The 14,117-nt window shown below is 42.6% G+C and overlaps 1 protein-coding gene across 6 annotated transcripts in view; it reads left to right on the top strand.

The window, feature by feature from the left end:
- Positions 1 to 1,242: 1,242 nt before the first annotated feature.
- Positions 1,243 to 14,117, top strand: part of EVI5 (ecotropic viral integration site 5) — a 166,939-nt gene continuing 154,064 nt past the window's right edge. For 2 of the 6 annotated variants that reach the window (XM_031457600.2, XM_031457599.2), the window contains exon 1: positions 1,243 to 1,525. The gene's annotated coding sequence lies outside the window, so the exon portion shown is untranslated. The remainder of the gene's footprint in view (positions 1,526 to 14,117) is intronic. The other 4 variants (XM_031457603.2, XM_031457602.2, XM_064488716.1 and 1 more) reach the window with 3 other exon arrangements.

The raw sequence follows: 14,117 nt of genomic DNA, 5'->3' as shown, positions 1-14,117 counted from the left end.
AGCTATTGAAGTGGTAAGCGCAGTGGTACCAGCTAGGAAGTGAAAAGGTCTCACGGCTACTTGCATGTAGAAGAGATTTCTCTAATCTCTAGAGAAAGGCAAGACGGGCTAGAGGGCAGGTGGGTAAACCGGAGACTAAATTAGGGGCCCTCCCAGACAAGGGCTGTTGGGACTATGGTGGTGATGGAGGAGACAGAAGAGGACGAATTCGAGGAAGACTTGGGAGGTGACATCTACAGGGGTTCCTGACAGGTGGAATGTAGAACGGAAAGGTAGGTTAACAAGATGTCCCCTAGCTTTCCTGTACAAGATGCGTTCAGTTGCAATGACACTTAATTGAAATCACTGTAAATAATGGCAGAACCTGAAGTTATGCAAAATTTTGCCTCAGATAAAATGTCAAGTTTTTAGCTGGGTGGAGGGCATAGCTCTACTTCCTATTTTTTTGGTATTTCCTAATCTTGTTTTTTTTTTTGTTTTTTTAAAGAATGGAGTTTTTCTTTTTCTGAAATGCTTATTACAGTGGAATCCCTTCTGGAGATTATAAATTTAAATTGGTAATAACCAGGGCTATCTAATTTCAAGGCAAGTAATTTGAGTTTTTTGTGCTAATTACTATCATTTTGTCACTTCTAAAATGTATAATGAAAGCAATTTGTAGTGCCTTCGCAATTTTTCTTGTCTGTTTTTCCTGGGATTAGACCAGAATTAGTAGGTTGTTTCCGTCCCAAATTGAGCAGCTTCCTTCTAAGAATTTCTTCGTTGATACTGGACGGCTGCCCGGCTGGACCTCACATACTTGCGCCCATGGTCTGCCCCCTGCCGGACTCCGCATGTACCCAGTGCGTCCACACGACTGATGGCAGAGGTATTTGCGATCACAAGGGCCGTTTACACACTGATGACTGTTTTCGAGAGTGCCCGGGTCACCTCTCGCCGACGCGCCGGCGGCCCCCGAGGACTGCGCGTCCGCGTGGCGTGGCGTGGCGGCGGCGGGGGAGGCGGGCGCGGGGGCGCCGCGGCCCGGAGTGGGAGGGTCTTGGGCAGCCCTGGCCGGCGGGGGGCGGTCCCGGCGGCCGGGGGAGTCGGCAGTCTGTGCGTCCCAGGGCCGCGGCGGCGAGAGGGAGGCGGAGGGACGAGCGGGAGCTCCCCGCCCCGGCTGCGCACGGCCCAATCCGCTCGGCTTCTGCTTTTCTCCGCGGGCCGGCCCGGCCCCTAACCTGCCCGAGCCCTTTATGCGGTAGAGGCGGTCTGCTCTCCGCACGGGCCTGCCGCGCCTGCGCCCTGGGCCTTCCTGACGCTGCCGGGCCGGACCCGGGCGGAGCCGGCGGGCGGCCAGGCTGGGGCTCGGGGGCTGGAGGAGACCGCGGGGTCGCCGGAGGAGCGCGTGCGGGCCGGAGGCGGCCCGGAGCTCGGGGCTGAGCGCGGCGCTGGGAGCGGGGCCGAAGCGCTGGGACGCGGCGGCGCGGCTGCCGGCTGGATGGGAAGTTGATGTTGACGGCGGAGTCCACCCAACGTTTCCACGGTGAGGGGCGCCGCGCCAGGCCGGCCGGGCGGGCGGGCGGGCGCGGAGGCCGAGGTCCGCGGGGCGCACGGCGGGCCGAGGCGCAGCCGGGGGGCGCCGCCTGCGAACTTGCGGGGCGAGCCGGGCGGGCGCGCCGGGTCCGCTGGGGCCTAAGCCTCTGCAGCCGCCGCGGTCTGGGACCTCCTTCCGTGGGCGCTGGGGGACAGACTCGCCAGGGGACTCCCAGCGGAGCCCCCCCCCCCGGGGGGGGGGCGACGGGGCAGCTTGGGGGGCGCTTCCTTGCAAATCTTGTGGGGGATACTGACTGCTCACCCCCGCGCTCGAGGCCAGAAGTCTGTTCCCTCTGGGTGACCTGATGGGGCGACACTGTCCGCGCCTCTTGCAAAGTTGGCGTCTTTTCTGGCCTCCGGGATTCTGCGCAAGACCGTGTCTCCGGGCAGGTGACGGGCAGCCAGGTGTGCTAGGTGACTCCCAGGGATGCACTCGGGGAGCGTTTTTGTAGCCACCACTGAATCGCCTTATGACTAGCGGGGCAAGCCTCAGATTAACCACGGAATTTCCGGTAGGTTGGATTGTGGTGTTGGTGTTTGCTTTAAAGTTGCTGTGATTGCTTTGTGTCTGTCTGTCTGTTGGGCATCGTAGATCCACTCAGTTGGCACCCTTTCACTGAAGAGTTAACCAAAAGTTTTGGAATGGTTCCTCACTTTCCTCCTATCTATTGCTGGTAGAGGTGACTTCAAAAAGTAGAACTTTCTTGCAAAGATGTCTTTTCTTGGGGTTGCAGTGTAGAACAGCAGACTCGTTTCTTTGCTGAAAGAAACCCAGTGCTTCATGGAGATCAGGAAAAGTTAACTTGGTAGTTTTTACCTTTGTTCTGGGCTGAAATACTTTAGTAGCTTTTTGAAAAAATTTTATTATCAAACCTTCTGCAGTTAACCTGAAAGCTCATTTTCTGTTCTAAAACGCTGACCTTAAGGTTCCTCGAAACTTGTGTCAGAGAAATCTTGCAGTGTAATATACAGAAAAAGCGCACAATCCTAAGTAGGCAGGTGAAGAACGTTTTACTAAGCGCCATCCCAGATCAGGAAATGGGACATTGCCAGGCTCAGGTTTATATTCAGGAATGGAGTCGTTGGTTTGTGAGGGATGTAAATGTTAGCATTTTAGCATTGTATGCAGTTGAACATTTTCCCAATGTGGTTGAATCAATTAGCAGGGAATGATATTCCATTTACCCTACATCTTTGCTGATGTTAGCAGTTTTTTAAATTTTTGCTATTTTTGTAGAGGTGCAGTAATATATGTGTGGTTTTATTTTGCATGTTTCTGATGGTTGTGGTTGAGTATCTTTTATTGGCCATTTATATGTCTTTTAAGTGCTTGTTAAGTCTTTTTTTTATTGGCTTGTAATTCTTCTGGATATGAGTCCTTGTGTGTGGGTGTATTTATTTCTGTATCTCCCATGAGTTTTTCTTCTACTCTGTATCTTGCCTTTTTTTCTATTCTGTATCTTTTCACTCTTAATGGCCTTTTTGGATGAATGGAAATTCTTAATTTTAATGAAATATACTTCATCCTTCCCTTTATGACTACTGCTTTTTGTGCTCTATTTAAGAAATCTTTGCCTGGGCTAGGAATATGGATATACATCCCCGTCTTACCTTATAGAAGTTTTATTTTGTTTTACTTTTCACATGTAAGGTGTACAGTTTACAATACATTCCAGATGGCCTGTAGGACCCAAGACTCGCTTTTTTACCATAGAGGTATGTACTGACCTAGGACCTTTTGTTGGAGATACCATCCTTGCCCCTCTGCATTGTGTGGCACTCTGTCATAAATCGGTGGTGAATATGTAAGTGTGGGTCTGTTTCGGGCACTGTTCTGTTTCATTGGCCTGTTCCTTGTACCAGTATCACTGTATTAATTAGTGTAACTTTATAATAAGTCTTGATATGGATTGTTCCTGTTTTGTTCTTTAAGATTGTCTGGGCAGTTCTTGGCTCTTAGTGTTTCCATATAAATTTTGGAATCTTGTCCATTTCTACAAATTTTGGAAATTGGAATTGAATCTATATATCAATTTTGAGAGAATTGACATCTTAACAATATTGAATTTCCAGTTTATGAACATGGTTTATTCCTCCATTTATTTAGGTCTCTTAAAATTTCTTTCAGCAATTTTTTGTGGTTTTCTGTGTAAAAGTCTTGCACATCTTTTGTTATTTATTCTCAGGTATTTGATATTTTTTGATGTTATTAAAAATGATACTTTAAAACATCTGTGGCCAGTATGTAGAACTACAACTGGTTTTTGGGAGGGTGGGTGGGTGGACAGCTCTGGGATTATTTTAAAACAAATTCCAGACATCATTTCATCAATAAATCCTAAGTCTTTAATCTTCACTCAAGACCTAGTCCAAATTATACCTTGTATGTTCTAGTTTTCAAAGGCTTTTTTTTTTCTTTTTGTTTGTTTTCTCCAGTGTCTGGGACCAACTAAAGATTTATAGTGTTTAATATACTGACAGTCACTATGTTATGCCCTGGGGATGCAAAGGTGGTTAAGATGCTGCCCCTACCTTTAAGGAAGTTTAGAGTCTAGGAGGTGTAGTAGAAATTCAAGAAAAGACCTTTATCCTCCACTAGGAGAAGTGCTATGATGAGAATGGATTTGGTTGCATGCAAAAGGGACATTTAAATCAAACTGTGGGGGCGGTAGTATGCCGGCTCCCAGCGCTCTGAGAGCCGGGCAAGGGAAGTGGGCTGTGGGTGGGGGCTGCTATGCACTGTACATACTTCTGCTTTATTCCTTGGCTTTCAGCCTTGAGCCTCACTCTACTCGTCTTGAGCCTGGAGTCTCTCCAAGTCAGTGTTTTCAGAGAATAAATTTATGAGAGGATGTGAGTGTTGGAGAAGGGAAACTGGAGGTCTGTGTACAGACTTGAGACTCTATGCAGACTTAAACACAGACCTTAAAGCACTAGCCTGCTCTTCAGCTCCATGCCTCTTCTCCACTGACCGTCTGGCCGGAGGCTTCCAAGGCCTGAGCCTTCCTGGGCTCTGAGCGAGCCGGGTCAGCCGAGTGACCACGTTCCCTTCTGCAGGCCAGGAGGTGTAGCTTCCCAGCCTCTGCTCAGTTACTTGTTCCTCCATCTCTTGCCTTGTTTCGTGGACGCTGTATCTCTGATCTGTCTGAGAGTGTTTTTCAATGCATGATTTGTTTTCTCCAAGTTACTCTTTTTATGTTTGGTGTAGTCAGGGCAGGAGAAGTCCTCGTCAGAGATCTGACAATTCTTGGTTGTTTGCTCGTGATTAAGAGACCAAATACATCAGGTAGTAGTAGTTTTAAAAAGCTGAGATGTGACTGCACATAGTTAAATACACAGATTTTAAATATACAGTTTGATGATTTTGCCATGTATACACCTGTGTAAATAATACAAGATACAGAGCATAGTGAAAACCCTGGAAAATTCCTTCATATCCCTTTCTTCTGCCTTCCCCACGCCCTGCCCAGAGGCAGCCACTGTTCTGATTTCTGTCCTCATAGCTTAGCACCAGTATTTTCTAAAGTTGCCCAGCTGACTCCAGTGTGTGGTCAAGATTGAAACCCCTGTTTGGGTGGGCTGTTTGAGGCTCTCCCCAGTGTCTGTCTTTCCTTTTGGCCTGGTCAGATTTCCCACAGAGTCTCTGCCAGTTTTCTGCTTGGAGGCCAGAGGTCTAGCCGCCAGTGATCTGGGAACTAACTCAGGAAGAGAAGGGGCTGGGTAATGAGCCACAGGGCATTTAGTGTAAAGGAGCAGGTAATTTGCCTCTTGTTGTTAGGAGCCCTGTGTCTGCCACCGTGCTTGGTTTACCCGCTTGATAGAGTAAACCTCAAATGTGCAGCACCGTTGCGGTTGGGTCACTTAGCAGTTTGGAGGAGGAACGAGGTCTAGGTTTCTAACTGTTCAGTTTTCACCGGATCCTTGCTTTAGTCTCCTCTCCCCACTTGGTTTTGGCAGCTCCCGAACCTTTTGAGGATTCTATATTTTAAACTGGGTTTGTTCTTACTTGTCATCTGTGCTTTCTTACGCATTTGTCTTTGACCAAGTCAGTTACCACTCATCCATCTTCCCAGCTTCCAAAATTCTGTTGCTCTTGTCTCTTGCCTTCTCTCGATCCTTATGGTTTGTGTCCTAAAACAGAACAAAACAACAAAAAGCTTTCTTTAGCCTCGTTTTAGCAGAGTTGTGGGAAGGAGCAAAATTAGACATGTGTGTTCAGTCTGCCATTTTAACCTGGAAGCCCGTCGTCTGCCTTCCATGATATAAAAATGTGTTGTCCTCTGTCCCCTGCTGTCGTCTCCTCCCTGGGGGGCCACAGCTTTTGAAATTTCTTTGCTGTTATCTAAATAGAACGTTTAGGAGGGAGAGCACCTAAATGTTGGATCAAATTGTCATTTGTCTAGAAATCCCCCAAATCTTCTGAGAAGTATCCAGGATTTTATAATCTCAGATTGGAAATGATTTTAAAGATAAGCCAGTTTAGTTTGCCGTTTGACACTTTCTGTAGTGGGAAACTCACCGCCCGGAGATGAGTGCCTGGAGGAACGGAGCGGGCCGTCGTCTGCGGCGGGTCTGGAAATCCACGTGTGCATCAGATGTTTAACACTGAGTGAACAAATAATAGATCTTGCATATTTGTAACATAAAAACCTTACCGAAAAGTCATGGTGCTTGTGTGATTTTAATCAATAATACTTAAATCCAGCTACAGTTGTGGGGGGAGGTAATACTCAGAATTTTTGTTTTGAAAAAAAGATGCTGTACCAGAAAAAGTGGAAAACTCTTGCTAAAGATACAGCAGAAATCTTGGTTTCTAGTTAACATAAACTGATCAGTTAGTTAGAACCACCCATTAAAGCCTCTCGGTTAAGCTCCTGCAGTACCGTTGTTATGCTTTGCGCTCTTTTTATTTTCTTTAAAACATTTACAAATTCAGTAGGTTTACAAATGCTCTTTGAGACAGGAGTTGTTATCATGAAGTTCATGATGAAATGAAAATTATTCTCAATATTTTGTTTCCTCTTAGGCTAAATTTGTAAAACTTAATGTATTAACTTTAAATTACATCCATCTTTTTCTGTGATAAAATGTCCTTTTGCATTTGAAATTTATGCTAGATAGTGAGGGTTTTTGTTGTTGTTATTTCCTGTTATGCCCTTATTTTGGCAAAATAAAAAGCTGTCAGCCCTCGGTTGTGCTTTGAATTAATTTTGGACAAGCTATATAAAATACCAGAGTCTGCTTATCACAGCACACAGGTTCTCACTGGCCCTTTTGCTCCTCCACACATTTATTACTTTACTTTTGTGTTTGCGTGTAAAATTCGAGTTATCAGAGAGAACACTGGCAGTTACTACCGGGCCGGCAGCGTGCTGGCCCTTCCTCGCTGGAAACATGTAGGTTACTCTGTGTTTTGTGCCTGGATCCCACTGCCTGTGGCCCCACGTGTTGGCTCAGAGTCATCCTGCTTCTCCTCATTCTGAGTTGCCTGGTGTGTTTATTTGTTGCCATTTCCAGACGTTTATTTCTCCTGTGTACTCCACAGAGTGTTCCCTGCCTGTGCTGTTTGCAGTCTGTTCTTTAAGTGGCCAAAGACAATGTGGGTTTAGTGCTTGTTAATTGTTCTTTGTACTGATCCAACCCTCACAGTTGTACTTTGAAAAACGTTCCCCAAAGCTGGTTAAACTGGCTGTTCTCCGGGTCTGTATTGTTGGTTTTGCAGTTGAGTGTCTCGGGAGTTCATGGTTAGGCTCTCTCCTTAAGGACCTGTTAGCTCTTGGAAGGGACCCCGCGGAGAGATGGGAACAGAATGGCTTTATTAGGGGTCTTTGCTCTTTTTGTGTTTCATGAGAAAGTGTAAGCATTGACCTAGAAGTGAAGAGGGATTTTGTCCGACCTTTGGGTTGGTGCTCAAATGGCTGCTGTATCCCTTGGTGTGGTACCCATCTTTTTACTGTGTTAAAAATGAATCCAGCGTTCTCATAAATTTTGCCAGTAAGTTTGTTAGAGCCATGTTAACAGATACCAGATAAAAGCGTCGCTTTAATGAACAGTTGTTTAATATGATATTTAAATGAGATACCTGAGAGAAAGAAGAATACTCAGTATCTTCAGGTGCAATGGAAATCAGGACGGTTGAGAGGCCTTAGCCAGAACATGATGGTGGGAAGATGGACCTCGAAGTAAATTGTGAGTGAGTTTTAGGGAATAAGCCCACGAAAAGTGTAATACTTTTAAATACTTAATTGAAATAAATGTAAGAGATGAACACAAAACTAAAGACTCAACTTGGCTGCCTTTTTGAAAGTGTGGAGAAGCTTCTTTTCTGCTGCAAGATGAATAAGGTTATAAATGTTGTCAAGCGTGATAGTATATTTACATTTAATATACAAGATCAGAAAAATGAGTCAGTAAATGATCTAGAAATTTAATGAAGTTAAAAGCATTGTCAGTAAATCATTGAGAACCACCAGAGGTAACACACACACCGTCCGCTGTGTGTTAAGCATAGTGATAGGTGCTGGGAAGACAATGGTGATCTGTTCTACATGGACAACATCTTTGCTTTCACAAAATTTACGAACCAGGAGAACACACGGTTGATATATTCTTGTTTCTGAGTGAGGTGATAATTTTAAGAGAAGTGTAATTTAGTGATTAATTTTCTTAAGTCTTGAGGCTTTTTATAATTGGTACCAAAAAACGTTGAGCAAAGGAAAAGTTTTGAATCTTAATGTTTACTTTAAAAATTTTTGAGATAAAATTTACGTGTATCAAAATGCGCAGAACTTAATGATGTAACTGAATGAGGTTTGATAAATGTGTACTCCTGTGTGAGTCTCTCCCTCCCCAGTAATCCCACATGGCTCCTTCAGTCAATCCCTGTTCTGGTATCTTTTACCACAGGCGAGTTTTTCTTGTTCGTAAACTTCACATAAACAGTAATACAGTGTGCATTCTTTTCTGGCCGGCTGCTTTTGTTCAACACAAGGCTTTTGAAATTCATCCACGTTGTTGCTCATATCAGTAGTTTGTCCTTTTTAATTGGCGTGTAGTAATCCATTGTGTAACTGTAACACAGCGTGTTTATGCATTCTCCCCCTTGGCTGTTACGAATAGAGCTGTTATGAATACGTGACTGCTAGCCTTCTTACAGACATAACGTTTTCATTTCTCTCGGATAAATAACCAGGGGTGGAATTACTGAGTCGTAGGGCAGATGTATGTTTACCTTTAGAAGACATTGCCAAACAGTTTTCCCCAGTGGTTATGTCATTTTACACCGCATCCAGCAATCTATGAAAGGTCTACTTGAGTGGCAAATCAGAACTGAGTTTCCGAAAGATTATTCTGGAACAGTGGGGTATAAGACTTGAGACAGGGAAAATACAGTGCAGTAATACAGTTGAAAATTGATATATTCCTGTTCTAAGGGATTGATAGGGAGGAAGAGGATCTTACGGATTCTAGAGCATGTGGTACGTGGGGGTGCAGATGAGGGAGGGGTCGGGCGATCCCCACGTGTCTGCCAGTCATTCAGAGAGGGCGTACAGTGGAGGAGTAGATTTTAGAGACAAGAGGGGGAAGTAATTCTGTTTTGATTGTAAGTAGTAACTGGGGTAAAAGGAAGTAAATGAGATAACTGTGTTTAGTGAGGAGAAAGCCCAGGATAGCATTGGTATTTGGGGGACCACTGACATATAAGAGATGAGCTGATGAAAGAGGAGTTTGCAAAGGAACAGAATGAGTAGCCAGCACAGAAGGGAAACCAGGGAAGCGATTTAACAGAAACTGAAAGAACAGAACTTTAAAGGAGGGAGGGCTTCAGTGTTGTTTAATGTGAGTAAAAAATAAGTGCAGCCTTTTTGGAGGGTAACTCTTTAAAAAATAGCTGTTAAAGTATCATATTATTTGGCTCAGTAGTTACACTTTGTGGAATAACTTCTACAGACACACACAAATGTGGAAAGGTGTGTTTAGAGGTATTCATGGCACGTAGTATATAATAGTGAAAAAATGGGCAACAACACAAGTATCCATCAGTAAAGGACTGACTAAATGAAACATGGAGGGGGGAGGGTTATAGCTCAGTGGTGGAACTTGTGCTTAGCATGCACGAGGTCCCGGGTTCAATCCTCAGTACCTCCGCTAAAAAAATATACGTATGTATATGGAAAGTGCTGTACAGCTGATGGAGTGTGGTAAGTGTACACAGAGTATTAGTGTCCTATTGCTGCTGTAACAAATTAGCACACATTTAGTGGCTTAAAACAAAATTTAGTCTCTTACAGTTACAGAGGCCAGAAGTCTGAAATTTTTCACCAGGTTAAAGTCGAGGTGTTGACCGGGCTGGTTCCTGGGATGGAATCTGTTTCCTTGCCTTTGCCAGCTGTTAGAGCGCATTCCTTGCATTGCATTCCTTGACCCTTTCCTCCATTTTCAAAGCCAACCGCATAGTGTCTTCAGATGCGCTCAAACCAGATAATTCTGGATAATCTGATAAGATCCTTATCTTGATCACATCTGCCAAGTCCCTTTTGCAATTTAAGGTGACATTCACAGGTCCTAGGTTTTATGAAGAGCTTTTTAGGAGACCATTAATTCGGCTACTGTGTGATGCTAACGTGGACGGGAGCTGAAGGAGGATGCTGTGAGACAGGGCTTACTTGGGGGATGTGAGGTCCAATGAGAGTTCTGAAGATGGCGTGGGTAGTAGTTAAAGTTATAACGTTTTTATTTTCTTTCATATTATCAGATTGAAAAAACATCTTGTAATCCTAAATGCTTCTTTGGCATTTTGTTAAAGTCTAAATTTCCTTTGTAACTATGTTAATTTATTTACTCTCGCTAACGTACCGTTCATCGTGTTGGTCTGCCCAGAACATCTGGTGGTTTCTGTGGCCTCCGAGTGTGTGAGGTTCAGGGAGTGAGACCTTCGATTTCTAGTACAATGCTTTGGGGATTTGTTTCCCCCTGTTATCATTGAAACTAATCATTGCATGAAAATCTGTTTATATGAGTTTGCCAATTTTCTTTTGTTACAACCGGAAAGCATTGGAAGTATCATTCACTCCAACCTTTTTTCAGGTTCCTGACAAGGAAACCAAGGTTTAAAGGACTTAAATAACTTGTGAAGGCCCTGTGCACCTTGTCAGCAGAATAGGGTACTTTCCCCTTGCTGACATGCTGAGGACCTTTTAAAAAACTATTTCATTGACACTATGCTTGTGCCAGAATTTCCTGAGTTTTCATATGTGTCCTTCTATCCAATTTTAGTTGACACACATTTCCCACCTCATAATTTCATCACTCTTCCTTTACCTGTTGTCAGTGCAATTAAATTAATTAATACGACCAAATTAAAAATACAGTTTTTAGGCCTTTGCCATTATCTGTGCATTATTTACCTAATTGGAGAATTATGTTGGAGATTCTTATTGCCATTTTGGAATTTTTCAGAACAGTGGTAATTCATTTTTATTTGAGGTTTTTGTGAAGTGATGGTGTTTAATTAACACTTTTTGACATGGTGGTTGATACATTGTGTATACTAGATTAAAAGATTCGTGTAATTCGTGGAATATATGATATATTTTAAGAAGTTCTGAATTTGTGCCTCTTTTCAGACTAGATTGAGACATAAGGAAATATATTTTAGTATTCTTGCTGCTGCCAGGAAAAAGTTGTGTGTTCAGGTATCTCTCTCTCTCTCTCTCTTTTTTTTTTTTTTGGTTAAATAATCTTGTTTTTGTAACAATGGAAGGTTGAGGTTAGAGAACAGGCTTGTTAGCTCCTTACTCATGAACTTGAGCACTTCAGCTGTAGCAATTTGAGGTGCAGCTCAGATGATGAAATTTTAGTTATCTGGTGCTCTTGTTCCGTGTGTTTTACACAACATTCTCTCCGCACAATTTTAATACAAAAGTATTTGTGGGGAATTAGTCACTAATTTGGTAATTCAATAAAACATTTCTCATAAATAATAATTGCCTCTTCTTGGAAGGAAAACAACCTTAGTTTTTGTTGAGAATCAAGTAAAATTCTATTTCGCAAACAATTTCATTATGATAAGACTTGATGGCTGGAAAAAAACTGTGGCTTGGTGGTGCTGAGAGAACAAGCATTTGCTTTGTCATTTTCCTTCTCATTTAACCTGTCTGGGTCTGTTTCTCTATCAGAAAAGAGGGTGTTTTCATGTTTGCTCTGTAAAGTTGGTCATGAGGAATGGAAGTAATAGATGCAAAGTGCCTAGAACAGTGCCTGGCGTATGTTTTTGCTCAATATAAATAGCAGCTGTTATGATTTTGTGATTATGGTGTTATTAAAGGAAGACTGAAAAAACGCAGAAAGTGCAGATGGAATTGAAGGTACAACGTAAGGGAGACCTGTCTGACAGCAGGATTGGTTTCAGTTTTGTATTCGGTTTTCAATTACCAGAATGGCTTAAGTGGACTACCAAAACCACCTGTGAGACAGTTTTCTCATGTTAGTATGAGAAATTATAAAGTTGTGGTTTGATGCATTGTATATGCTTAAAAATACTGAATATTTAGTCTTTGGATGGTTTAGGTTGGCCTAGTAGCAAGAGATTCTAGGTTTTTATACTTTTTTTTTTTTTACTGAAGTGTACAGCATTAAATAAGACCTTTTTTAGCATGAACAAAACTTAATTCCGATCCATAGCTCATGGTAATTTTTATTGTTTGATCAAGATGATTTAAAGGGTCACTGTTTTTCCTTAAAAAATAAGTGTATCCTAGCAGCGAATATCCTGAATGTGTCGACATGAGAAATCTTTTGATGTCGGGTGAAAGATGAAATGGCCAGTTAAAATATTTCATTACATTTTTGAATAAAATTGAACTTGTGTAGCTCTCAGGTTTCAGAGGCTGGAATGAACGCTGATTCCTCAAGGTAACTGCGTGCTGTATCTAGTGCCGTTTGGGACGTCTTAAACATTTAAAATGCTCAAACTTAGAATCTGATTCACATGGAGTACTTCAATCAGCGTCTAAATACTAGCAACACTCAGATGTTTTGAATGGGTTGGGAAAGTGTGTGTGTGTGTGTGTGTGTGTGTGTGTGTGTGTGTACTTTGTACGTAGCATAAGGTATTTCTGACCTCCGGCAGTTCAGTGAAATGAAGGGGATTTAGCTAGCTAGAGAACAGTGCATGTGGGTCTCATTAGTAAAGTTCTACTAAATGCAGCTATTAAACCATGCGCTCATGCTTTTGGGGCATTAAATATAAAAAGTGAGCAATGAAACTGACGTTTTATATTTAGAAGGTTTTTTAAAAACTTAAATCTTGTAAGCAAATTAGGTTAGGTGGAGTTGAATGTCCCTGTTAGCCTTGGTAAATTCCCTTTTATTTCTGATACAGGCATGTAATTGTAGTGCGATTGTCATTGCTTGCTTTTCTCTGTTCATTTTCCCCTTTTTTCCTTTCCTTCTTTTTCTGTATAAATTATTGCTGTAGTTTACAAAGTGGGAAGGTTTCCTTTTGTGCACAATGTTAAAGTCAGGAAGATGTCAAGTGTTCCTGTGGTTACACAATCTGTTTACACTGAGTGTAAAAATTATTAAAGAGGTCCCCGTTGATCCCCTGGAGACTTTCACACTAGTATTACGCATGGGTTAAAAAGATTAAGCATAGTCTATATTTTCAAAGGAGGTGGGGATTTTCACATGATATGTTGACAGCTTCATTTTCAAATATAATGTCCACCTCAGTATTTTAGCTGAATTTTTAGAACAGATAATCAGATTGTTTTTGGGCAGGTCCTATCTGTCTGTCAAGTAAAGTCCTTAGAGTAATGACATGTTCTGATGTGTTGTGTTTTTACTTCTACTTTCGACTGTTAGTTTTAGCTCACCTTCCTATCAGTGACTCACACTTGTCAGGACGTTTTTGTTTTAGGGCTGAATATTTAGTATCCTGGCTCCATCATTTATTAGCTAATGGATTCTTGGGCAAGTTGCTTAATCTCTGTAAACTTCAGTGAAGTCTATCTCAGGGTTATTGTGAGGATTAAATAAGGAATGAAGGTAAGTCTCGTCACAGGGCCTGGAACATAGTAGAGCATGCAGTAGATGCCGCTAGTGGCGGCAGCAGTCGTGTGTCACTTGTGCAAGTTTTCCTCTCCTGAAATTTTGCTCTAGAGGTAGGAAGGACCAGAGGGAGAGGGACATGCTGTGTGCCTCTGCAGAATAAGCTAACTCAGAGAAGTTTGTCACGTGGACATCTAAAGGGAGGAGCCTTGTCAGCAGTGTTGTCCCTATTTCCTGTTATTTTTTTCCCTTTCAGAGTTATTCCTGCTCTTTTATTTTTTCTATTCCTGTTGAAACCAGTACTTTGTAGCTTCTCTTCCATCTGACAGCTGTTAGGTTACATAAGTGAAAGGTATAATTTGAAATTCTTCTTTGTGAATATTTATAGGCTATGTTTTAAGATCTGCGCCCCATATTTATTGATAATACTCAAAACATGCAAGACGTTGCTGTTATATAATAATGTTGTTTATTCCCAAGTTTATAGACTT

Source organism: Camelus dromedarius, chromosome 9, assembly GCF_036321535.1.
Source record: "Camelus dromedarius isolate mCamDro1 chromosome 9, mCamDro1.pat, whole genome shotgun sequence".
In the NCBI taxonomy this organism is placed as follows: domain Eukaryota; kingdom Metazoa; phylum Chordata; class Mammalia; order Artiodactyla; family Camelidae; genus Camelus; species Camelus dromedarius.
Note: the sequence above shows the minus strand (reverse complement) of the source record. Positions and strands in the feature narration are given on the sequence as shown.